This window comes from Scylla paramamosain, chromosome 33 (genome assembly GCF_035594125.1).
Source record: "Scylla paramamosain isolate STU-SP2022 chromosome 33, ASM3559412v1, whole genome shotgun sequence".
NCBI lineage: Eukaryota > Metazoa > Arthropoda > Malacostraca > Decapoda > Portunidae > Scylla > Scylla paramamosain.
This window is the reverse complement of record NC_087183.1, coordinates 1,706,058-1,730,760: the sequence shown is the minus strand read 5'-3', so window position 1 is coordinate 1,730,760 and position 24,703 is coordinate 1,706,058. Positions and strand designations below refer to the sequence as shown.

At 40.5% G+C, this 24,703-nt stretch overlaps 1 protein-coding gene across 10 annotated transcripts in view; it reads right to left on the bottom strand.

The window, feature by feature from the left end:
- Positions 1-24,161, bottom strand: part of LOC135089526 (mitochondrial ribonuclease P protein 1 homolog) — a 159,666-nt gene extending 135,505 nt beyond the window's left edge. For 2 of the 10 annotated variants that reach the window (XR_010261519.1, XR_010261520.1), the window contains exons 1-2: positions 20,388-24,161; positions 12,112-12,242 (exon numbers count right to left, since the gene is read on the bottom strand). The gene's annotated coding sequence lies outside the window, so the exon portion shown is untranslated. The remainder of the gene's footprint in view (positions 1-12,111; positions 12,243-20,387) is intronic. The other 8 variants (XR_010261524.1, XR_010261523.1, XM_063985167.1 and 5 more) reach the window with 7 other exon arrangements.
- Between the last annotated feature and the right edge of the window lie 542 nt (positions 24,162-24,703).

Here is a 24,703-nt window from a genome sequence, read left to right as displayed (position 1 = left end):
ATGCAGTGCAACCCTCCCTTACCCATGTCTCTCAGAAGCTGACTGGCAGAGGTCCATACACCATGGAATCTCAAGCTAGACTCACTATGGTGCGGTACGGTAAGTTTTTAAATTAAATTTTAATTTTAAATTAGCACCTCAAAATAAACTGCAACAGGGCGGTGGCTGGTCCTTTGCTATGCTGTTGTGTTGCGTGGGTAGTGAAATGGTGTACTAGGTATTTATACAGCGCATAGTGTCAAATCTGAACTTTTAGTTAGCAAAGGGAACAATATCAAGAGCTCAGTTTCATTTTGCAAATAGACTGCTCGTACCTCTGAACATTCGTAACTTGTTACCTCATAACTCGGACACCCTCTGTACTGTGCTATGATATCTTAGTTGGTTACAAAGTTATAAAAGATTTCCCATCTAGAACTAGTAGAAATTGGACTCCAAAATTTGATTGCTCCACTATGTTTAAAGGCTGCTAGGTACCAATAAGCTACCTGTTACAGATTGCTTTCATGCCATTTCATCAACTTTGGGCATCACTCTATCCAAAACATACCATGAGAATTTGCCCTGTAATTTGGTACCAACCAGATAAAATTTAGGACCAGGCAACCTGGTGATGTCAGGTTCCATCTCTGACATTGGCTCTCCACAGTGACCAGTTTCTATCCTCACTCCCACTGCCCAGCTTTGCCATGGACAAGTCACCATCTATCTGACCTCTCTCTGCCAGGGATGCCATTCCACTAACTTCACCACTTCACCACCTCACAGATAAGCTACTACAATTCTGTACAGTCTCATGTAGGATTAGTTAGGGTACTTCTCCACATGTGGGTCACCACCCAAAGTGGGAGCTCTGTCGGTAGAGTCATTCCTCCTCAGTATGGGATAGCTTTAAGGTTTTTTACCTGAATTTTAAGTTATTATTTACTTTTTTTGTCACATTATATCATTAACCCCAGAAATTGCTATTCCTCAATTCTTTTGCCATCACTCCCCCTTGATAGTAAAATCCAGCTGGGTTGTCTGGGTTTTTCCATTTTTTTTTTTCAAGTAGAGTTCACCAAGTAGTTGAGTAGAGACTTCTTTTCAATAATCTCTGATATATGACCAGGTAAGCCACCACACTAGCAATAAAAGAACCTTTGAGTTAATGGAGGAGAAGCATGCCAAGGACTTGCAGGTCCTGACTCACCTGATTAGACTTCCCTGAAGCATAACACGGAGAGAGAGAGAGAGAGAGAGAGAGAGAGAGAGAGAGAGAGAGAGAGAGAGAGAGAGAGAGAGAGAGAGAGAGAGAGAGAGAGAGAGAGAGAGAGAGAGAGATAGTAAAGGTAGTTCAGATCTGCAGACATGGCAGACCAATAAATAATGAGATAATTGTACAGACAGTAATTAATGAATGTTCTTATGCCTTTAGCAAAATTAGAAGTAAAGGAACCACAATAATAAGCAAAGCCTCAGACAGCTTTAAAACTGTGTGACACCACCAACAGTTTTTCTTAAGCCTGGCAGATTAATATGAGAAACATATTCACATATTATATTGGTTTATTGTTTAGGATAAAAGGTATTTCTAATATAGTGCTTATTTCATCATACGGAGAGCTGCTTCAGGATATCGGTTCTTTTGGAAATTCCTTGACTTTTCTGGCTGTTTTGTGAAAGTACAGTGGAACCTTGGTTACCAAACGTCTCCCTTTCCAAACAACTGATTTTTCAAACAAAACAATGCTCTGGTTGCCGTACTATAATTCTGTTTTTGAAGAGTTACTTGATTTCAAATACTTCAAGATGTAGCAAAAGTTGCCATTTATTGCTAATTTATAGTTTCTACAGATATTTCCTTCATCTTTATATATTTGGATGAGAGACACAGAGGATAAGACAATATTTCAATCTCTGAAGAAAGTTAAATGTAATCCCATTGAAGAACCTCTATGTAAATAAACAAGCAAACAAGGTTTGCCACTCAGGAGTAATCCTGAGTTTCCTATGGCTCTCTCTATGACCCACAATGCCATCACTATTGCGCAACTGCATTTTCTCAGTAACTTTTCCCAGCAGCAAGATGTCTAAGTGTTATGATCACCTTCATTTTGGCAGTGAGTGGGTTGCCCCTCTCTGTGTCACTCTGTAAGGATTCCCTCACTTGATCAATGACACAGAGAATGCCTGCATGGTCTAAACAATATCTTTAGATGAGTTTTGTGTCACTAAGTTCATTCAGTACATCCTTACTGGATAAAAAATTTCTAAGCTGGAGATGTTGTGGAGCAGCCATCTTAGCAGTGGGACTGTTGGCCATTACCAGCTAAGGCATGGTGGACGGGTGTCTGAGAACGGATTAATCTATTTTACATTGATTCCTATGGAGAAAGTAGTTTCACTTTTTAACATTTCAGATTTCAAAAGGCATTCAAGAATGAATTATGTTAAAAAACCAAGGTTTCACTGTATCTAATTTCTCTCCCTCTATTTCAGTATTTTGAAAATGCGGTATTTCTCAGCTCATGCATTTGAAATGACAGAAGGCGAATACTATGTTACTGTAATATTTGTCAAAATGGGAACATGCTATCTATATGATTGGGTTAACTGGCAGTGGTGCAGCCTCAAGGCAACTTTCCTTTAACTCGGAATTTGAGTCTCTTTACAATGCCCTCAGTTACCCAAGGATAGGTTAGGTTCAGTTAGGTCAGGTTTAGTTTGGGTAGGTTAGGCCATTCCCAGGGATTGGCTAGTTTCTCACTCGTGAATTTCAGAATGCAATGGTTATTAGTGCTTTTCACATGATTATATTTTCTACCCGAGGAGGGAGGGTTACATCAGTGAAACTAATGCCATTAGCAATGCAGCTAAGCAAGTGAACATGGAATCATTTGGTGGGTAAAAGACAGCTGAGAGACTGTATATTCCATTTCTGACAGTGAATTTTACAATCATATAAATACTGAACACAAATAAAAGAATTTCCTTTCAAAACATATGTCCATGGTTTTCTTGTGTTATGTATGAAACTAAATGATGGAAAAATAAGTGCATTACAGGGAAAGAAAACAATGACCTTCCCAGAAGAAATTATCATTACAATCACCGATTTGCCAGTGTATTAGACACACTTCTGCATAACACTCACCCATATTTTATATGTTTTAAGGAGAAAAAAATTTAGTTTCTTTATAAATTTATTGAAAAAAAAATTGTACTGTGTGTGTGTGTGTGTGTGTGTATTTACCTAGTTGTATTGTACAGGACACGAGCCAAAGCTCATTTTGTCCTGTGTCCATAACCATATTTATCCAGTTTCTCTTTAAACATGTGTACACTGTTTGCCACAACCACCTCTTCCTTCAAATAATTCCAAATTTCAATAGTTTGATATGGAAAGCTGTATTTCTTGATGTCTCTTGAACATCCACTCTTCTTTATTTTCTTCCCCTGCCTCCTTGTCCATCCCTCTCCGTCTTCCATCTGTAGTACCAAGTCATTTTTGTCTGTTCTTTCTGTATTGTTTACTAATTTGTACATTGTTATCAGGTCTCCTCTTTTTCTTTTCTCTTGTAATGTTGGTAATCCCATCTCTTCAAGTCCTTTTTCATAGCTTAAGTCTTTCAATTCTGGTACTATCTTTGTCACTATCTCTGTATTCTTTCCAGTTTATGTATATCTTTTTTTTTTCTTTGTAAAGTCCAAACTGCATATTCCAATTTAGGTCATATCATGCCTGTTATAATTTTCATAATTTCTTTATCTAAATAGTAAAACACCACCCCACCCTAATGTTTGTTAACAAGCTGTATGTAGAGCCAAACATTTTAGGTAATAGTGTGTCCTGGATCATTACTCTCAAATCTTTTTCTTCATTACTTTTTGTTATTATTTCTCCTCCCATCTTGTAATTCCATGAAGGTCTCTTTTTACTTTTTCCTATTCCCAACACAAGGCATTTTCTGGCATTAAATTCTAGTTTCCATCTTTGGCTCCATGCATCTATGTCAATATCTTTTGTAACTCCTTGGAATCATTTTCATCCTTCATTATTTTAATTATTTTTGCATCATGAGCAAACAGGTTTATATAACTATTTAGATCTTCTGTCATATCATTTATATATATTTGAAACATAACAAGTGCCAACACAGATTCTTGCAGTACTCCACTTGTCACTTTGTGCCAACTTGAATTAGTGCCTCTGATTACTGTTCTCATTTTCCCTCCCTTGTAAATAATCATCCATCCATTTCAGTGTTGCTTCCTTTTAGGCCTCCTCCATTCTCTAGGTTCCACATAAGCCTTCTGTGGGGAACTTTATCAAATGCTTATGTGAGTTCCAGGTATACTGCATCAACCCATCCATCCCTCTCTTGCACTCCATCTATTACTCTTGTTTAGAAGCTCAGTAGATATGTGACACAGGATCTCCCTTTCCTGAATCCAAACTGCTTCTCTATAATTATCTTTTCATCTAGAAATTCCATCCATCTGTCTTATAGATTACTATCTCACAAAGCTTGCTTATAATACATGTTTGTGACACTGGTCTATAATTTAATAGTTCCATTCTATTTCACCCCTTTGTATATTGGGACTATGTTAGCTCTTTTCCATTCCCTTGGTATTTTTCCTTCTCTAAACAAGCTGTTATCATATCCCATGTGGGTTCTTCCATTTGTTCTCAACAATCTTTTAATATACATCCATTTTTTTTTTTTTTTTTTTTTTTTATGTAGGAAGGATACTGGCCAAGGGCAACAAAAATCTAATAAAAAAAAATGCCCACTGAAATGCCAGTCCCTAAAAGGGTCAAAGCAGTGGTCAAAAATTGGTGGATAAGTGTCTTGAAACCTCCCTCTTGAAGGAATTCAAGTCATAGGAAGGTGGAAATACAGAAGCAGGCAAGGAGTTCCAGAGTTTACCAGAGAAAGGGATGAATGATTGAGAATACTGGTTAACTCTTGCGTTAGAGAGGTGGACAGAATAGGAGTGAGATAAAGAAGAAAGTCTTGTGCAGCGAGGCCGCGGAAGGAGGGGAGGCATGCAGTTAGCAAGATCAGAAGAGCAGTTAGCATGAAAATAGCGGTAGAAGACAGCTAGAGATGCAACATTGCGGCGGTGAGAGAGAGGCTGAAGACAGTCAGTTAGAGGAGAGGAGTTGATGAGACGAAAAGCTTTTGATTCCACCCTGTCTAGAACAGCAGTATGAGTGGAACCCCCCCAGACATGTGAAGCATACTCCATACATGGACGGATAAGGCCCTTGTACAGAGTTAGCAGCTGGGGGGGTGAGAAAAACTGGCGGAGACGTCTCAGAACACCTAACTTCATAGAAGCTGTTTTAGCTAGAGATGAGATGTGAAGTTTCCAGTTCAGATTATAAGTAAAGGACAGACCGAGGATGTTCAGTGTAGAAGAGGGGGACAGTTGAGTGTCATTGAAGAAGAGGGGATAGTTGTCTGGAAGATTGTGTCGAGTTGATAGATGGAGGAATTGAGTTTTTGAGGCATTGAACAATACCAAGTTTGCTCTGCCCCAATCAGAAATTTTAGAAAGATCAGAAGTCAGGCGTTCTGTGGCTTCCCTGCGTGATATGTTTACCTCCTGAAGGGTTGGACGTCTATGAAAAGACGTGGAAAAGTGCAGGGTGGTATCATCAGCATAGGAGTGGATAGGACAACAAGTTTGGTTTAGAAGATCATTAATGAATAATAAGAAGAGAGTGGGTGACAGGACAGAACCCTGAGGAACACCACTGTTAATAGATTTAGGAGAAGAACAGTGACCGTCTACCACAGCAGCAATAGAACGGTCAGAAAGGAAACTTGAGATGAAGTTACAGAGAGAAGGATAGAAACCGTAGGAGGGTAGTTTGGAAATCAAAGCTTTGTGCCAGACTCTATCAAAGGCTTTTGATATGTCCAAGGCAACAGCAAAAGTTTCACCAAAGTCTCTAAAAGAGGATGACCAAGACTCAGTAAGGAAAGCCAGAAGATCACCAGTAGAGCGGCCTTGACGGAACCCATACTGGCGATCAGATAGAAGGTTGTGAAGTGATAGATGTTTAATAATCTTCCTGTTGAGGATAGATTCAAAAACTTTAGATAAGCAGGAAATTAAAGCAATAGGACGGTAGTTTGAGGGATTAGAGCGGTCACCCTTTTTAGGAACAGGTTGAATGTAGGCAAACTTCCAGCAAGAAGGAAAGGTAGATGTTGACAGACAGAGCTGAAAGAGTTTGACTAGGCAAGGTGCAAGCACGGAGGCACAGTTTCGGAGAACAATAGGAGGGACCCCATCAGGTCCATAAGCCTTCTGAGGGTTTAGGCCAGCGAGGGCATGGAAAACATCATTACGAAGAATTTTAATACGAGGCATGAAGTAGTCAGAGGGTGGAGGAGAGGGAGGAACAAACCCAGAATCGTCCAAGGTAGAGTTTTTAGCAAAGGTTTGAGCAAAGAGTTCAGCTTTAGAAATAGATGTGATAGCAGTGGTGCCATCTGGTTGAAGTAGAGGAGGGAAAGAAGAAGAAGCAAAGTTATTGGAGATATTTTTGGCTAGATGCCAGAAATCACGAGGGGAGTTAGATCTTGAAAGGTTTTGACATTTTCTGTTAATGAAGGAGTTTTTGGCTAGTTGGAGAACAGACTTGGCATGGTTCCGGGCAGAAATATAAAGTGCATGAGATTCTGGTGAAGGAAGGCTTAAGTACCTTTTGTGGGCCACCTCTCTATCATGTATAGCACGAGAACAAGCTGTGTTAAACCAAGGTTTAGAAGGTTTAGGACGAGAAAAAGAGTGAGGAATGTACGCCTCCATGCCAGACACTATCACCTCTGTTATGCGCTCAGCACACAAAGACGGGTCTCTGACACGGAAGCAGTAGTCATTCCAAGGAAAATCAGCAAAATACCGCCTCAGGTCCCCCCAACTAGCAGAGGCAAAACGCCAGAGGCATCTTCGCTTAGGGGGATCCTGAGGAGGGATTGGAGTGATAGGACAAGATAAAGATATGAGATTGTGATCGGAGGAGCCCAACGGAGAAGAAAGGGTGACAGCATAAGCAGAAGGATTAGAGGTCAGGAAAAGGTCAAGAATGTTGGGCGTATCTCCAAGACGGTCAGGAATACGAGTAGGGTGTTGCACCAATTGCTCTAGGTCATGGAGGATAGCAAAGTTGTAGGCTTGTTCACCAGGATGGTCAGTGAAGGGAGAGGAAAGCCAAAGCTGGTGGTGAACATTGAAGTCTCCAAGAATGGAGATCTCTGCAAAAGGGAAGAGGGTCAGAATGTGCTCCACTTTGGAAGTTAAGTAGTCAAAGAATTTCATATAGTCAGAGGAGTTAGGAGAGAGGTATACAGCACAGATAAATTTAGTATGAGAATGACTCTGTAGTCGTAGCCAGATGGTGGAAAACTCGGAAGATTCAAGAGCGTGGGCACGAGAGCAGGTTAAGTCATTGCGCACATAAACGCAGCATCCAGCTTTGGATCGAAAATGAGGATAGAGAAAGTAGGAGGGAACAGAAAAGGGGCTACTGTCAGTTGCCTCAGACACCTGAGTTTCAGTGAGGAAAAGAAGATGAGGTTTAGAAGAGGAGAGGTGGTGTTCTACAGATTTACTTGATATGGTCTCACAGCTTTTCTAACATCCAGCTCTTCCAGCAGTTTCTTGATTTCATTTCTTTACTTGTATCTCCTGTATTCTCTCATTCTGTGATACCACTTTTGGTGCTACAAAATCAGTTTCCTTTGTAAACACATTGAAAACTCTCATTCATTCGTTCACTCATCTCTTCAGTAGTTTCATATATTCTTCCTTCCTTTTTTGACTTGTTCATGCGATCCTTATGTTTCATTTTCCCATTTATGTATCTGTAGAAGAGTTTGGGTTCTTCCTTGCATTCTCTTACTGTGTCACTTTCAAAGTTTCTTTCTTCTTCTCTTCTTATTATACTATATTCATTCCTTGCCTTTCTGTATTCTTCTCTAGCATTTCTGTTCAGTTGTCTCATCATTTTCTTCCATGCCCTGTACTTTTTCTTTTTTGCTTCTACACACCTGGCATTATGCTATTCATGTTTCCCAATTTTAACTTTATAACTTAGCACAAACTGTTGCACCCCCTCTCTATACTTGCTCAAAAATATCATATTTATCTTGCCTCCTCCCTAGGAGGAGGCAGTAAACACCTGCCGAAACGATAATTACTCCCAGTGAGGTCTAAAGCACTGTTCAGGGGGTGCTGTGAACTTATCATTAAACCCAGCTGTGACTTCACTGAACGTTTCCCTTTGTGTCTCACAACACAAGGGGGCAGTCACAGCCTGCCCTCTAAAGACAACTCTCTTCCTCCACACAAAACTACAAGCACCTAACAACACAAACACCCTTCACTCAAAAATTTTAAAATCATCATGGCGACTCCTACACTAGCCTTGGAGTCCCCATCTGGGGAGGGGACCATAAATGTCCCCAGGTCGGACTGCCTTTCTGTCGACGACCCTAAGTGTCTTGACACCCACTTCAACTTTTTCTTCATTAACTTCTGTAACATTCGAGGTCTAAGATCTAATTTTCAATCTGTAGAACACCACCTCTCCTCTTCTAAACCTCATCTTCTTTTCCTCACTGAAACTCAGGTGTCTGAGGCAACTGACAGTAGCCCCTTTTCTGTTCCCTCCTACTTTCACTATCCTCATTTTCGATCCAAAGCTGGATGCTGCATTTATGTGCGCAATGACTTAACCTGCTCTCGTGCCCACGCTCTTGAATCTTCCGAGTTTTCCACCATCTCGCTACGACTACAGAGTCACTCTCATACTAAATTTATCTGTGCTGTATACCTCTCACCTAACTCCTCTGACTATAAGAAATTCTTTGACTACTTAACTTCCAAAGTGGAGCACATTCTGACCCTCTTCTTTGGCTTTCCTCTCCCTTCACTGACCATCCTGGTGAATTAGCCAACAACTTTGCTATCCTCCATGACCTAGAGCAATTGGTGCAACACCCTACTCGTATTCCTGACCGTCTTGGAGATATGCCCAACATTCTTGACCTTTTCCTGACCTCTAATCCTTCTGCTTATGCTGTCACCCTTTCTTCTCTGTTGGGCTCCTCTGATCACAATCTCATATCTTTATCTCGTCCTATCACTCCAATCCCTCCTCAGGATCCCCCTAAGCGAAGGTGCCTCTGGCGTTTTGCCTCTGCTAGTTGGGGGGACCTGAGGAGGATTTTGCTGATTTTCCTTGGAATGACTACTGCTTCCGTGTCAGAGACCCATCTTTGTGTGCTGAGCGCATAACAGAGATGATAGTGTCTGGCATGGAGGCGTACATTCCTCACTCTTTTTCTCGTCCTAAACCTTCTAAACCTTGGTTTAACACAGCTTGTTCTCGTGCATGATAGATGATACATGATAGAGAGGTGGCCCACAAAGGGTACTTAAGCCTTCCATCACCAGAATCTCATGCACTTTATATTTCTGCCCGGAACCATGCCAAGTCTGTTTTCCAACTAGCCAAAAACTCCTTCATTAACAGAAAATGTCAAAACCTTTCAAGATCTAACTCCCCTCGTGACTTCTGGCATCTAGCCAAAAATATCTCCAATGACTTTGTTTCTTCTTCTTTCCCTCCTCTATTTCAACCAGATGGCACCACTGCTATCACATCTACTTCTAAAGCTGAATTCTTTGCTCAAACCTTTGCTAAAAACTCTACCTTGGACGATTCTGGGCTTGTTCCTCCCTCTCCCCCACCCTCTGACTACTTCATGCCACGTATTAAAATTCTTTGCAATGATGTTTTCCATGCCCTCGCTGGTCCAAACCCTTGGAAGGCTTATGGACCTGATGGGGTCCCTCCTATTGTTCTCCGAAACTGTGCCTCCGTGCTTGCACCTTGCCTAGTCAAACTCTTTCAGCTCTATCTGTCAACATCTACCTTTCCTTCTTGCTGGAAGTCTGCCTACATTCAACCTGTTCCTAAAAAGGGTGACCATTCTAATCCCTCAAACTACCGTCCTATTGCTCTATTTTCTCCTATTGTCCTATTTTCTAAGACACTTTTCTTCTATGCACTTTTTGTCACAAATTATTCCTTTAGTATTACTGCTGAGAGGGAATTTCCCTAAACATTGGGAATTTTTTTCTGAAGGCCTTCCAAATGGTGAGTGCTGATTTCACACAGGGTTAGTTTACCTTAGTTCAGGTTACGTATGTATCAATCACTGTACACTGATGCCTTAGAAATGGAAGTGGTAAGGAAAAATCCCCTGTATTTAGGGAAATTTTTAAGAAATTTCCCTAAATAGATGGAATTTTTCCTAAGGCTTTCCAACAGACGTGAGTGCTGATTTTGTATACTAGGCATCAAAATACAACAATTGATGCATTTCTTATTACTCAATGTCAGACTGAGTTTTCTTTAAATTTACTAAGGGCTCAGTGCCTAAACCATAACTGTCTGAGTTTAAAAAGACTGAGGGGTAGTATCTTCAGCATGACAGGGTCAAAGCTGTTCACCAGCCTTCCTCAGTGTCTGAGAGATGTGTCAGCCTGCAGTGTGCAAGTCTACAAGAAACACCAACACAATTTCCTGCAGAAGATTGACATACCACACTTCCCCTCACTATTATATTGGACCACCTCATACCATTACATCAAAGGCAGAATGGAGGGGTATTACTTTGGATTTACACCATCATACTTTACAACACTGGGAATGTGAGTTTTGCATACCTTACTAGAAACGTTGCTTCTTGTAAGGTTGATAAATATAGCCTATAAAATAATGTGAATAGATAAACATCCCTAGACACGAGACTTCCCCCAAAAAGTCCCTAGACCTGATCCTGTATAACATTAGGATAATATAAAATAATAGCCCCTAGAATGTTGGAAATATGACTTTTGCTTACCTTACTGGATTCTGACAAACTATCTCTGTCTGATTTTCCATCGCAGATTAGTATATTCGGAGATATTTGTGTTTCTTTGTGTCACGAGAATAATTGCTAAAATTCCTGGGAGCCATTGTTATTCTAAATCATTTTGAATCTTAAGTGTTCAAGAAAGTGTTTGTTCAAGCATGATTCTGGAACCATGTCTCAAAGTGTGCATGCACAGTAAGCACTTCACAGCCCATGAAAAATTAGGGAAAACTGTCAGCCAATCAAATAACTTTCTAACTGGAAGTGAAGGCTGAATGTGTGCCATGATAAAGTTTTCAGTCATTCTCTTGTCATATCCAGTTGTGAAGAATGTTCATTTACTTACTTTGGTGGTAGAGCAGCATAAAAAAAAAAAAAAGAAAAGAAAAAATGCAACATTAACAGTTTGTAAATTACATGACGTAATTCTAAGTAGTGTGAAGTGCCCCAAGTGTCAACTGGAGTGTAATTTCCAAGAAGACGAAGGTGTTTGGCAGTGCACCAGAACTTACCAGGTTGGACACACTAAGAGCAAATGGTACTGCGGTTACAGTCAGCCAATTTAAAGGATCTTTCCTGGATAATGCTCATTTACCAGCGTGGAAAATAGCTGTGTTAGTACAGCATTTGTTGAGTAAACATTGGAACCATGTGATCACTATGGAAACACTAGGATTGTCAACCAGTACTTCTGTGGACTGATGATTGTTTTGCAGTGAGGTGACTTGTAACTGGCTGGAAAGCCAAAGTGCTATTAGTGGTTCTGGAATTACCATTGAAACTGACGAAACACTAATTGTGCTCCGAAAATATGAACGAGGCCATGTATTATTGTAGATGTAGGTTTTCAATACTACTGAATGTGTCACTAAAATGAAAATCTTTGTGCCTCTTATTGGACCTACCAGTTAAAAGCATGACTTAGGTACGTTGCTGCCAATAATCAAACAGCATGTAAAAAGTAAGTCCATTATCGTAAAAGACTCTTGGTATTCTTATCACACACTCAAGGACCATGGTTACATCCATTCAGAAAATTTTGTAGACCCAGAAAATGAAGACATTCACACACAAAACACAAAACGGCTCTGGAGACTTGAAAAAATGTGTTAAGAGTCCTGGTATTACAGCCAAATTCTTGTACCAGTATTTTGCAAAATACTTGTTCATCAAGACTCACAACAATAGTTGCCTCCACCACTTTTTAGTTGAAGCAACAAGCCTCTATCCTCCACTTGGTCACCAACAGAGGCAGCCTCCACCAGCAGTAGAGGAAGATAGCATGGAAGAGGCCAGATCTTCCGTTTGGATCTGTGGTAAGAGTGAGTTGATACACGTATTTCATTGGTAAAGGTTGAGGAAAAACTTTACTGTCAGTCTTCAATGCACATGGTGATGATACACATGTGGGTAGCAGCAGTAGTAGTAGTAGTAGTAGTAGTAGTAGTAGTAGTAGTAGTAGTAGTAGTAGTAGTAGTAGTAGTAGTAGTAGTATGTGATGTAAGTGTATGTATTTCTGGAAAACATTTGGTACAGATACAAATTTGTTATTAGGTTAGATTAACATCACTTGGGGGAGGGGACCAAGGGGACACAGTCTGCCAGTTAGATATGGTTAGGTTAGATTAATATCCCTGGAAGGTGGTCCAGGAGGGGTGCAGCTCACCGGCTAGGTTAGGGTATGTTACTGGTATTCTTTTACTCTTTCACTAGTTTCAACATGGCTTTTCTTACCCTTCTCATCAGTTTGAGCTTCTCATTCTGAGTAATTTGAACCCCATATATATCCACTGCAAATTATTTATAATGCTGACAGTGTTTTTTAAAGATTTATCTGTTTTTTTGGGGAGAAGCAAGGTCAATTCGGTTAGGTTAGGTTGGTTTGGTTAGGTTAGGTTGGTTTGGTTAGGTTAGGTTGGTTAGGTTAAGTTAGTTTGGTGAGGTTAGGTTACTTTAGTTATGTTAGATTAGTTTGGTTTGTTAGGTTAAGTTAGTTAGGTTATGTTAGGTTAGTCTGATTTGGTTAGATCAGGTTATTTTTGTTAGATTATGTTAGTTTAGTGGTGGTGTGTGACAGTTGTTAGGATGAATGGTAGCCAGTTCCCTTGTTGGGAATATTGCCAGGGAATGTTGCTGCTGAGTTACTTATTTGTGAGGACCAAACTATTTTTTCTTTCTGGTATATTTTGGTCTGTTTTGTATTAGTCTGCTTTTTATTTTAATTGCAGATCATTAGTTTCTGAGGGGATGGGGGGTTATAAGAGTAAAAAATAAAAACTAATGATTTGTGAGAAAAATAAAGCAGATTAATTCAAAATGGGCTGAAAACTATCAGAGAAAAAAAGTTTTATCCAGAATAAAGACTGGTAAAAGAGTAAAAATTTAACAGGATATGTTAGATTAGTACCCTTGGTGGGAATCCACAGGGGTGCAGTCCCCTGGTTAGATTTTTTGGCTTTGGAAGACAAAATTTGCTGATGAATATAGCCTTTAAATCATATACATATCTAGCCATATTCATGATTTTTAACCTATATTTATCACCAAATTTTGCCACTTTTGCCTTCCCCACCTAAAAACACTGCATTCCCACAAGTCTCCATGCTTGTTAGGGATATAGGGGGATTATGATGTAAATGTAAAGATTTACCAGTGGAGGATACAATAGGAGTTCCTGTAGCTGAGGACTATCGGGCTAAAACATCAGAAACTATTATGGTATTCTTTTATTCTTACATCAGTCTCAATATGGGTTTTCTTACCTTCTCATCATACTCAGCTTCTTGCTCTGAGTAATTTGAATCTCATATATACCAACCACAAATTGTTTATAATGCGGACAGAAATTTCTAAAGATTTATCTGTTTTTGGGGAAGCAAGCTCACTTGCTGCTGTGACAGCACTGAGAGGTGACACACTCACATGTGTGATGGACTGAGACACAACAATGAAGGTGTGTTCATTGATGTGTGCATATATCACATCTGTGTGCAAGTGCAGAAATAGTCAGCGATTGGTTGTTTTGTTTGAGAATGCGGCTGCTAGCCAATAAAAAAAAAACAGAATTAAGTTAGCTGATCAGGACATTTTACTTCATGCTGTGGTGAGAGAAGCAGCTCAATTTGAAATATTTGAATTAGTCTGAGGAAGATGTTCGTCAGTGGTGGGTGTCACCTCAAGTATTTCCAGTGCATTGTGAGATTTTACAAAGATAAATAAGATAATGATTTCACATTAATTTCTCAGCCTTGCCAGTTACAGTAGACTAGTTTGGTTATGTTAGATTAGTTTTGTTAGGTTACATTAGTTTGGTTAGGTTAGTTTAGTTAAGTTAGGTTGGCTTAGTTAGGTTAGGTTAGTTTCGTTAGGATAGATTACTTACTTAATTATTTGAAGTTCTCACTAACCTAACCTAAACTAACCTAGCCCTTGCCTTTGTTTTATTTTTTCCTTCATAATACAGCAAGAACCTCAAATAACTAAGCATTCCAATTCCCATAATGGCTAACTCCATCCTGCCCCACATAACTCAAGCAGCCAGCCAGGCAGCCAGTGGTGACCATCAAGCACTCAGAAGGGGAGGGTGTTGTGTGGAGATGTCAGTTCATTAACCTTTTACTATATATATATATATATATATATATATATATATATATATATATATATATATATATATATATATATATATATATATATATATATATATATATATATAAATAACAGGAGGAGGCAGTAGACACCTGCCAAAACGATAATTACTCCCAGTGAGGTCTAAAGCACTGATCAGGGGGTGCTGTGAACTTATCATTAAACCCAGCTGTGACCTCACTGAACCTTTCCCTTTGTGTCTCACAACACAAGCGGGCAATCACAGCCTGCCCTCTAAAGACAACTCTCTTCCTCCACACAAAACTACAAGCACCTAATAACACACACACCCTTCACTCAAAAATTTTAGAATCATCATGGCGACTCCTACACCAGCCTCGGAGTCCCCATCTGGGGAGGGACCATAAATGTCCCCAGGTCGGACTGCCTTTCTGTCGACGACCCTAAGTGTCTTGACACCCCCCTCAACTTTTTCTTCATTAACTTCTGCAACATTTGCGGTCTGAGATCTAATTTTCAATCTGTAGAACACCACCTCTCCTCTTCTAAACCTCATCTTCTTTTCCTCAGTGAAACTCAGGTGTCTAAGGCAACTGACAGTAGCCCCTTTTCTGTTCCCTCCTACTTTCTCTATCCTCATTTTCGATCCAAAGCTGGATGCTGCGTTTATGTGCGCAATGACTTAACCTGCTCTCGTACCCACACTCTTGAATCTTCCGAGTTTTCCACCATCTGGCTACGACTACAGAGTCACTTTCATACTAAATTTATCTGTGCTGTATACCTCTCACCTAATTCCTCTGACTATAAGAAATTCTTTGACTACTTAACTTCCAAAGTGGAGCACACTCTGACCCTCTTCCCTTTTGCAGAGATCTCCATTCTTGGAGACTTCAATGTTCACCACCAGCTTTGGCTTTCCTCTCCCTTCACTAACCATCCTGGTGAACTAGCCTACAACTTTGCTATCCTCCATGACCTAGAGCAATTGGTGCAACACCCTACTCGTATTCCTAACCGTCTTGGAGATACGCGCAACATTCTTGACCTTTTCCTGACCTCTAATCCTTCTGCTTATGCTGTCACCCTTTCTTCTCCGTTGGGCTCCTCCGATCACAATCTCATATCTTTATCTTGTCCTATCATTCCAATCCCTCCTCAGGATCCCCCTAAGCGAAGGTGCCTCTGGCGTTTTGCCTCTGCTAGTTGGGGGGACCTGAGGAGGTATTTTGCTGATTTTCCTTGGAATGACTACTGCTTCTGTGTCAGAGACCCGTCTTTGTGTGCTGAGCGCATAACAGAGGTGATAGTGTCTGGCATGGAGGCATACATTCCTCACTCTTTTTCTCGTCCTTGGTTTAACACAGCTTGTTCTCGTCCTATACATGATAGAGAGGTGGCCCACAAAAGGTACTTAAGCCTTCCATCACCAGAATCTCATGCACTTTATATTTCTGCCCGGAACCATGCCAAGTCTGTTCTCCAACTAGCCAAAAACTCCTTTATTAACAGAAAATGTCAAAACCTTTCAAGATCTAACTCCCCTCGTGATTTCTGGCATCTAGCCAAAAATATCTCCAATAACTTTGCTTCTTCTTCTTTCCCTCCTCTATTTCAACCAGATGGCACCACTCCTATCACATCTATTTCTAAAGCTGAACTCTTTGCTCAAACCTTTGCTAAAAACTCTACCTTGGACGATTCTGGGCTTGTTCCTCCCTCTCCTCCACCCTCTGACTACTTCATGCCACCTATTAAAATTCTTCGCAATGATGTTTTCTATGCCCTCGCTGGCCTAAACCCTCGTAAGGCTTATGGACCTGATGGAGTCCCTCCTATTGTTCTCCGAAACTGTGCCTCCGTGCTTGCACCTTGCCTATTCAAACTCTTTCAGCTCTGTCTGTCAACATCTACCTTTCCTTCTTGCTGGAAGTTTGCCTACATTCAACCTGTTCCTAAAAAGGGTGACCGTTCTAATCCCTCAAACTACTGTCCTACTGCTTTAATTTCCTGCCTATCTAAAGTTTTTGAATCTATCCTCAACAGGAAGATTCTCAAACATCTATCACTTCACAACCTTCTATCTGATCGTCAGTATGGGTTCCATCAAGGACGCTCTACTGGTGATCTTCTGGCTTTCCTTACTGAGTCTTGGTCATCCTCTTTTAGAGATTTTGGTGAAACTTTTGCTGTTGCCTTGGACATATCAAAAGCTTTTGATAGAGTCTAGCACAAGGCTTTGATTTCCAAATTACCCCCCTACGGTTTCTATCCTTCTCTCTGTAACTTCATCTCAAGTTTCCTTTCTGACCGTTCTATTGCTGCTGTGGTAGACGGTCACTGTTCTTCTCCTAAATCTATTAACAGTGGTATTCCTCAGGGTTCTGTCCTGTCACCAACTCTCTTCTTATTATTCATTAATGATCTTCTAAACCAAACTTCTTGTCCTATCCACTCCTACGCTGATGATACCACCCTGCACTTTTCCACGTCTTTTCATAGACGTCCAACCCTTCAGGAGGTAAACATATCACACAGGGAAGCCACAGAACGCCTGACTTCTGATCTTTCTAAAATTTCTGATTGAGGCAGAGCAAACTTGGTATTGTTCAATGCCTCAAAAACTCAATTCCTCCATCTATCAACTCGACACAACCTTCCAGACAACTATCCCCTCTTCTTCAATGACACTCAACTGTCCCCCTCTTCTACACTGAACATCCTCGGTCTGTCCTTTACTTATAATCTGAACTGGAAACTTCACATCTCATCTCTAGCTAAAACAGATTCTATGAAGTTAGGTGTTCTGAGACGTCTCCGCCAATTTTTCTCACCCCCTCAGCTGCTAACTCTGTACAAGGGCCTTATCCGTCCATGTATGGAGTATGCTTCACATGTCTGGGGGGTTCCACTCATACTGCTCTTCTAGACAGGGTGGAATCAAAAGCTTTTTGTCTCATCAACTCCTCTCCTCTAACTGACTGTCTTCAGCCTCTCTCTCACCGCCGCAATGTTGTATTTCTAGCTGTCTTCTACCGCTATTTTCATGCTAACTGCTCTTCTGATCTTGCTAACTGCATGCCTCCCCTCCTTCCACAGCCTCGCTGCACAAGACTTTCTTCTTTCTCTCACCCCTATTCTGTCCACCTCTCTAACGCAAGAGTTAACCAGTATTCTTAATCATTCATCCCTTTCTCTGGTAAACTCTGGAACTCCCTGCCTGCTTCTGTATTTCCACCTTCCTATGACTTGAATTCCTTCAAGAGGGAGGTTTCAAGACACTTATTCATCAATTTTCGACCACTGCTTTGACCCTTTTATGGGACTGGCATTTCAGTGGGCATTTTTTTTTATTGGATTTTTGTTGACCTTGGCCAGTGTCCTTCCTACATAAAAAAAAAAAAAAAAAAAAAAAAAAAAAATATATATATATATATATATATATATATATATATATATATATATATATATATATATATATATATATATATATATATATATATATATATATATATATATATATATATATATATATATATATATATATATATATATATATATATATATATATATATATATATATATATATATATATATATATATATATATATATATATATATATATATATATATATATATATATATATATATATATATATATATATATATATATATATATATATATATATATATATATATATATATATATATATATATATATATATATATATATATATATATATATATATATATATATATATATATATATATATATATATATATATATATATATATATATATATGTGTATATATATATATATATATATATATATATATATATATATATATATATATATATATATAAACTATTTTTTCTGGTAGATTTCGGTCAGTTTTATATTAACCTGCTTTCCATTTTTTTACCATAAAACATTAATTTCTGATGGAGGATGGGGTGGGGGTAAAAAATAAGAACTAATGATTTGTGGAAAAAACATTATTTCTTGATAAGAAGTCCATCCCCCCTAACTCCTCAAACAAGCTTGGGGACCTGTGGGGAATTGGGGATTTTGGGGGATTAGGTTCCATAAGAAAGACATGGAACCTCTTCCTTATGTGTATATATCACATCTTAACCATTGGTGTTGGTAAATATCTCACATGATGACTTTTCCTGCCAAACACTGGCACCGTTCGCTTCACCTACCTCCAGTGGGTAGCCATATTAACAAATGACTGTGAGCCTCTGTCAGAACACCTGACTCGTCTCTAAAACAAATGAAGGGGAATATGGAGATAGCCTTAGCCTCTTCTCCTGAGGTTAATAGGTACTTACATGTCAGATAGAATTAAGGTTGTAAAATATCATGCAATATATATCAATTTCTGGAAACTTGTAAAAAAGAAAAGTAAAAGATTAATGAACTGACACATCCTTTGCTACGCTCTCCCCATCTGAGTACTTGAGAGCCACTGCTGGCTGTCTGGCTGGCTGCCGGAGCTGTGCAGGACAGGACAGAGTTAGCGTTTATGGGAATCAGAATACTTAGCTATTTGAAGTTCTTGCTAACCTAACCCCAAGCTAACCTAACCCTTGCCTTTGTTCTGTTTTCTTCTTCATAATTAAGCAAGAACTTCAAATAACTAAGTATTCTGATTCTCATAACAGCCAACTTAGCCCTTCCCGCACAGCTCTGGCAGCTGGCCAGACGGCCAGCAGTGACTCTCCAGCACTTGGAAGGGGAAGGTGTCGTGTGGGGATGTGTCAGTGCATTAACTTTTTACTAAGTTTTTTACAAGTTTGTGAAAGTTGATATACATACATATTGCATGATATTCTACAACCTTAATTTTATCTGATATGTAAGTATTAACGTCGGAAGAAGAGACTAAGGTTATCCCCATATTATCCTAAATGAAAAGTGTAACTGAACCTGCCGTGGAAACTCGTAATTGTTGGGCTCTGGAATGGCCTCACAAGTGGCAGCGCATGATTGAAGGGATCAGCTCTACAGATATCATGAAATCCTAATATGCTGCTACCCACAAATCCCAGGTATAAACAAAAAGGAAATCATTTCAATGTTTACTCTTGCAGAGCTCGCTGTACTTAGAAAATATAGAATTTTTCCACACTCTCCAGTGCTATTACTGCCATACTAGACATGTGTTCCCCCCCTTTTTTTTATACGTTTACGGAAAGGTCACCGAGCCTTCTACATGACATGTTAGTTTCGTGTTTGTATGCAACACGGACGTCATATCCATATTCATGGAAAACAGGCCGAAAGCTAACAGAAAAAAAAAAAAAAAAGTTTCGTCCGAAATAGCGGTAAATTTATAGTTTAAGCCAATGTCCCCAATCTCTACCCACGGCCCCCCAATCCCTCAAGCAAGCTTGGGGGCCTGTGGGGAACCTAACCTAACCTAACCTAACCTGCCCGCGCAGCTTATGGGTACTTATAGAGACTTCCTATTGGTGCAACTCGTGGTGTTAAGTGGTGGTAGCACGTGATTGGCCCGAGGAATTATAAACACAGTGATCCTATCCAGCAGCTACCCACAATTCAAAGCATTAAACAACTGAAGTTCAGGCAACAATACACCATTTATGTTTACCTGTGGACTTAGAAAAAGTTGAGAGCGCTGTGCATTCCCAGGCCTATTGTGGCGTTATTATTAATTTCCGACAAGTAGTGTAATCATTAGAAATGATGTGAATAGTGAGAACAAAATGAGGTAGGTTATTACCACGTAGTGTGTAATGGCTTAAACTATAATAAAACCGAAATAGCGGTGTGAGTAAAAATTTACCGGTATTAAAAAGTGAGTATACACACTGCTTACCTGCTAGAATCACACCACACGCTGCTTCTTTTAGTCCTTTTCGGTTACCAGCTGTACAGTGTCACCGTATATGAGACAGAGAGGTCCCAAAGGTTGGTGTTTTGTTTTGGTTGGGGATTTGTTGGGGACGTGTAGGGTCTGGTGCTATTGTTGTTCTCCTTTTTCTTCCTCCTGAGGACTTCGATGATCCCCTTGGATCATATGTACCCTAGTGACGTTCTATGAGGCAATCACAGGCTAGGAAGCCGCCGTAACTTCTTCGGGAATAATTGGTGTTGTCTTCCGATGTGATCGATCTTGATCTTGATGGTACAAGTGGCTCGGGATCACTCCTAAACCAGGCCTTTGGATCGGCATCTCCTGTAGAAGGAAAAAAAAAAAGAAGAAACGAACAGCATCCTCTACACTAATTGTTCCTACATCTGGCACGCCACATTCTCTCCAGAAACTCTTTCACCGCCTCAATCATTCTTTCATTCGCCTCTCTACATAGTCCCAGCAACAATACCATCCACTCCTTTCCTATCTTCTCCACTCTTTCATTCCTATCATCCCTTAACTCAGTCAGTATCACTTGCATCATCTCATTCCTGTCTCTGGCATACTTCGCACACTCCAGCACCACATGTTCCACCGTCTCATCCTCTCCCATGTCACACATCTGGCACACTTTGCTGCGGGACTCAGACCACCTGTAACTCTATGCGTTTACATCGATACACTGTGCCTTCGCTCGGAAGAGATCACCACCCAGGCTTCCATCATACCACCTTTCATACCTCGGAACCCCTTTTTCCTTGTACCATTCCAGGGTCTTCTTTCTCCATCTCATTCTTCCATTCATTCAGTCCCACACATTTCACTTCTGTATCTCATTCTTCCATTTTCTCACATCCCATTCAGCTCCCACTTTGCCTCCTCATGTTACTACCCATTCACGCTCATTTTGATTCCTCCCAGCCATTCTTATCGCTCACACAACTTAAAATCCATTCCTGTCTATCATTCTCATGCACCTTTTCCTCCATTTGCTTCCACTTTCATTCCACACCTTCCTTGCTATTCTTGGATCATCCATTCTCTCAAGCCTAATCTTGTACCTAAGTGTGGCTTTTGTGAGTCTTTCCCTAAAGGTACTCCATCCCATATCACCTCTCAAGGCTTCAACTGCTGTGCACCTCAGTGCACTCAGTGCCATCCTTGCTACTCTATTCTGGCCCACTTCTAACTTATCAATTTCACTTTCATTCCATGCAATCACATCCATACCATACATTATACTTGGCACAGCCACACTCTTCCAAACTTCTCTCAACACATCATACTTACTTGCTCTCATCCTTGCCGAGCTTCCCAATCGACCTACCCACTGGTTTACCATACTTATCTTTTCATTCTTTGCCTTTGCACACCCACTGGGACTCATCCACATCCCTAAGTATTTGTATTCTTACACCTGTTTCAACTCATTCTCTCCAAGTCTCCATACCACATTACTTTCATCCTCTGACATATTCAATCATTATCTTGCTTTTCTCACTGCTAAATCTTACTCCAAAGTCTTTCCCATACCCATCCACAACATCCAACAAACTTTGAAGCTCATCTGCCGATTCACTCGTAACAACTACGTCATCTGCATAAAGAAGCACACATACTTTATCATTCCCCACACTTACCCTTAGTCATTCTTCTCATCCTGGCTGCTAGCTCCTCTGTATACAGGCTAAAAAGGGTTGGTGACAATATACAGCCTTGCCTAACTCCTCTCTCACTCTTCACCCAATCCGTTTCTATGTCTGTATCTAGCTCTTGTGTCCACATACATACTTTGCACTATGTTAACTATCTTTGCACTCAATCCAATCTTTTCTAAGACTCTACCTAGCATTTCTCTGTTCACTCTATCATAAGCTTTCTCTATATCCAGAAAACCTAGGTACAATTTACCCCCATTCTTCTTTTTCTTCTCAATCATTTCATTCACCACAAACATATTGTCCTCAGCTCTCCTATCCACATGAAAACCATTCTGTTCTTCACCCAGCACTCCAGCTCTCTCAATCCATTTACACAGTCTCTCATTCAACACTGCACTGAAAACTTTATCTATTGTATTCACTAATGCAATTGGTCTGTAGCTCTTCAACTCATTCTTACTCTTAAATCATCCCTTATGCAACAGATACACTTGGCTCTCATTCCACTTTCTTGGCACTCTCTCTTCATCTCACACTCGGTTGAATAATTCAGTCATTCTATCTATCACTACCTCCCCACCATTCTTGTAGAACTCATATGGTATATCATCTGGACCTGCTGCCTTGCCATTCTTCTGCCTTCTCACACACCTCTCCACTTCCTCCCTACTGATTCTTTCATCCAGTTCATCTGCATTCTTCCTTTCCAGTGTCACACATCCTTCTCTCACACTAAACATCTCACCTACCCCACCTACTTCTTCCCAGAACCCTTTGACTGCCTCCCTGATTCCTTCCTTCTCTGTTATAACTACACCATCCACTTTTAGACTCTCCACACCAACACTGCCTGACATATTCTCACCTCTCATGAACTTGTACCATTCACAGCCACCTTCCATACCTTTCTTCCTTAAAGATTGAATCACACTCTTTTTACTCTTCACTTTAGCATTCATTATCATTTGTCTTGTCAACTGCTGCTGCTTCACATATGCTGCCCATGCATTCTGATACTCATTCTCTGCCTCATTGCTTTCATGCCTCTCTTTCCTCAGCCATCTACACTGTCTACTCATTCTCTTTTGCTCCTTTCTAGCTGCTCTGATTTCATCATTCCACCATGGTTTACATACATTCTTTCTTCTACCTACTCTCACAAACCCTATCTGGTTCTCAGCAGCACCCCTCACGTCCTTAACCAGTTTCTCGTTCAGATGCTCCACGTCGTACACACTTACATTGTCCCAACTTCTCTCACTCAGATCAACCTGAAAGTTCTCCCACCCTACATCTCTCAGTCTCCACTTCTTTTTCTTACTTGCCGCTCTCACTTCATTCCCACCCTGCATCAAGCACTCCACAACCAGCATGTTGTGATCAGACACAATATCATCCAAACCATCCTCATCTATCCACATATGCAACACAATTTCATGCATTCTTCCACTTACCAACACATAGTCAATTGCCGATTCCTGCTCTCTTGCACTCCAAGTCACACGCCCCTCAGCTAAAGTAACATTCAGATTTTCCAGCTCCAGTTCATCAACAAACTCCCCAAGCATTTCACCATTCCTGTTCACCTGTTCTCCCAATATTCCCACATGTGCATTCATGTCACCCATAACTAGCACTCTCTCCTCTTCATGCTCTCTCACGACTTTCTTAAGTATGTCATACTTCCTCCTATTTTCCCTCTCTGCTCTTTCACACATGACAGTCATGTATGCTACCACCAGTACCACCTTCTCTGGTCTGCCATGACCATCCATGCATTCCACTCTGACTGCTAGAACATCTTCACTACTTGTACACTCCCCCACATCAATCTCCTCTACTTTCAGTCCTCTTTCTTTCTTGTAGAGTAGGGCTACGCCTCCTCCCAGTGTTTCCTGTGTCTTACACCCCTTTTCAATCATAACATATTCGCATCTCTCCATTCGTACATCATCTCTCATGTGAGTCTCAGTGAGCCCGACTAAGTTGAACTTCCACTCCCTGAGCTCCTTGCATACATCCTCAAACTTGTCCACACCCCATCCTCTCACACTCATACTGCTAATCTTCACACATTTACTTGCCTGGTTAGTCTCTTCTCTTCCATGTTCACTGACATCAGTGGGTCCTTCTCGTCATGCCTCATCCACACAACACACCTGCCTCGCCCTCATCCACTCGGCCAGTTGACGTCCTAGCCTCTCATTCCTGTTGTGGTTGAGGTGGACCTCATCTCTCCTGTAGAATTTGTCCTGGTCGAGGATCCCATCCATGTCTAGGAAGCTCACATTGTCCTTCTTCTCAGCCATCCATTCCATCTTAACCTTCATGAGTTCCGGGCATATCTTGCAGTTCGTTTCTCTTCTGACCTTCTTGTACTGCACTCCTTCCCATGGGTGCCGCAGGACCCCCACCACGGACACACACATCTTCTTTTCTTCTGCTGCCCTCACTGCTTCTATCACTTCCTTTACTGTTTCTTCAGCACCTGCCTCTGCTAAGTTGTTGCCTCCTTCTTGAATCACTAGCAGGCTTCTCTCTTCCATTTCTTGCACTTCTTTCTTGACTTTCCTCTTGACATCTTGGATCTTAGCACCTCCCATGCTGGTGCACTCA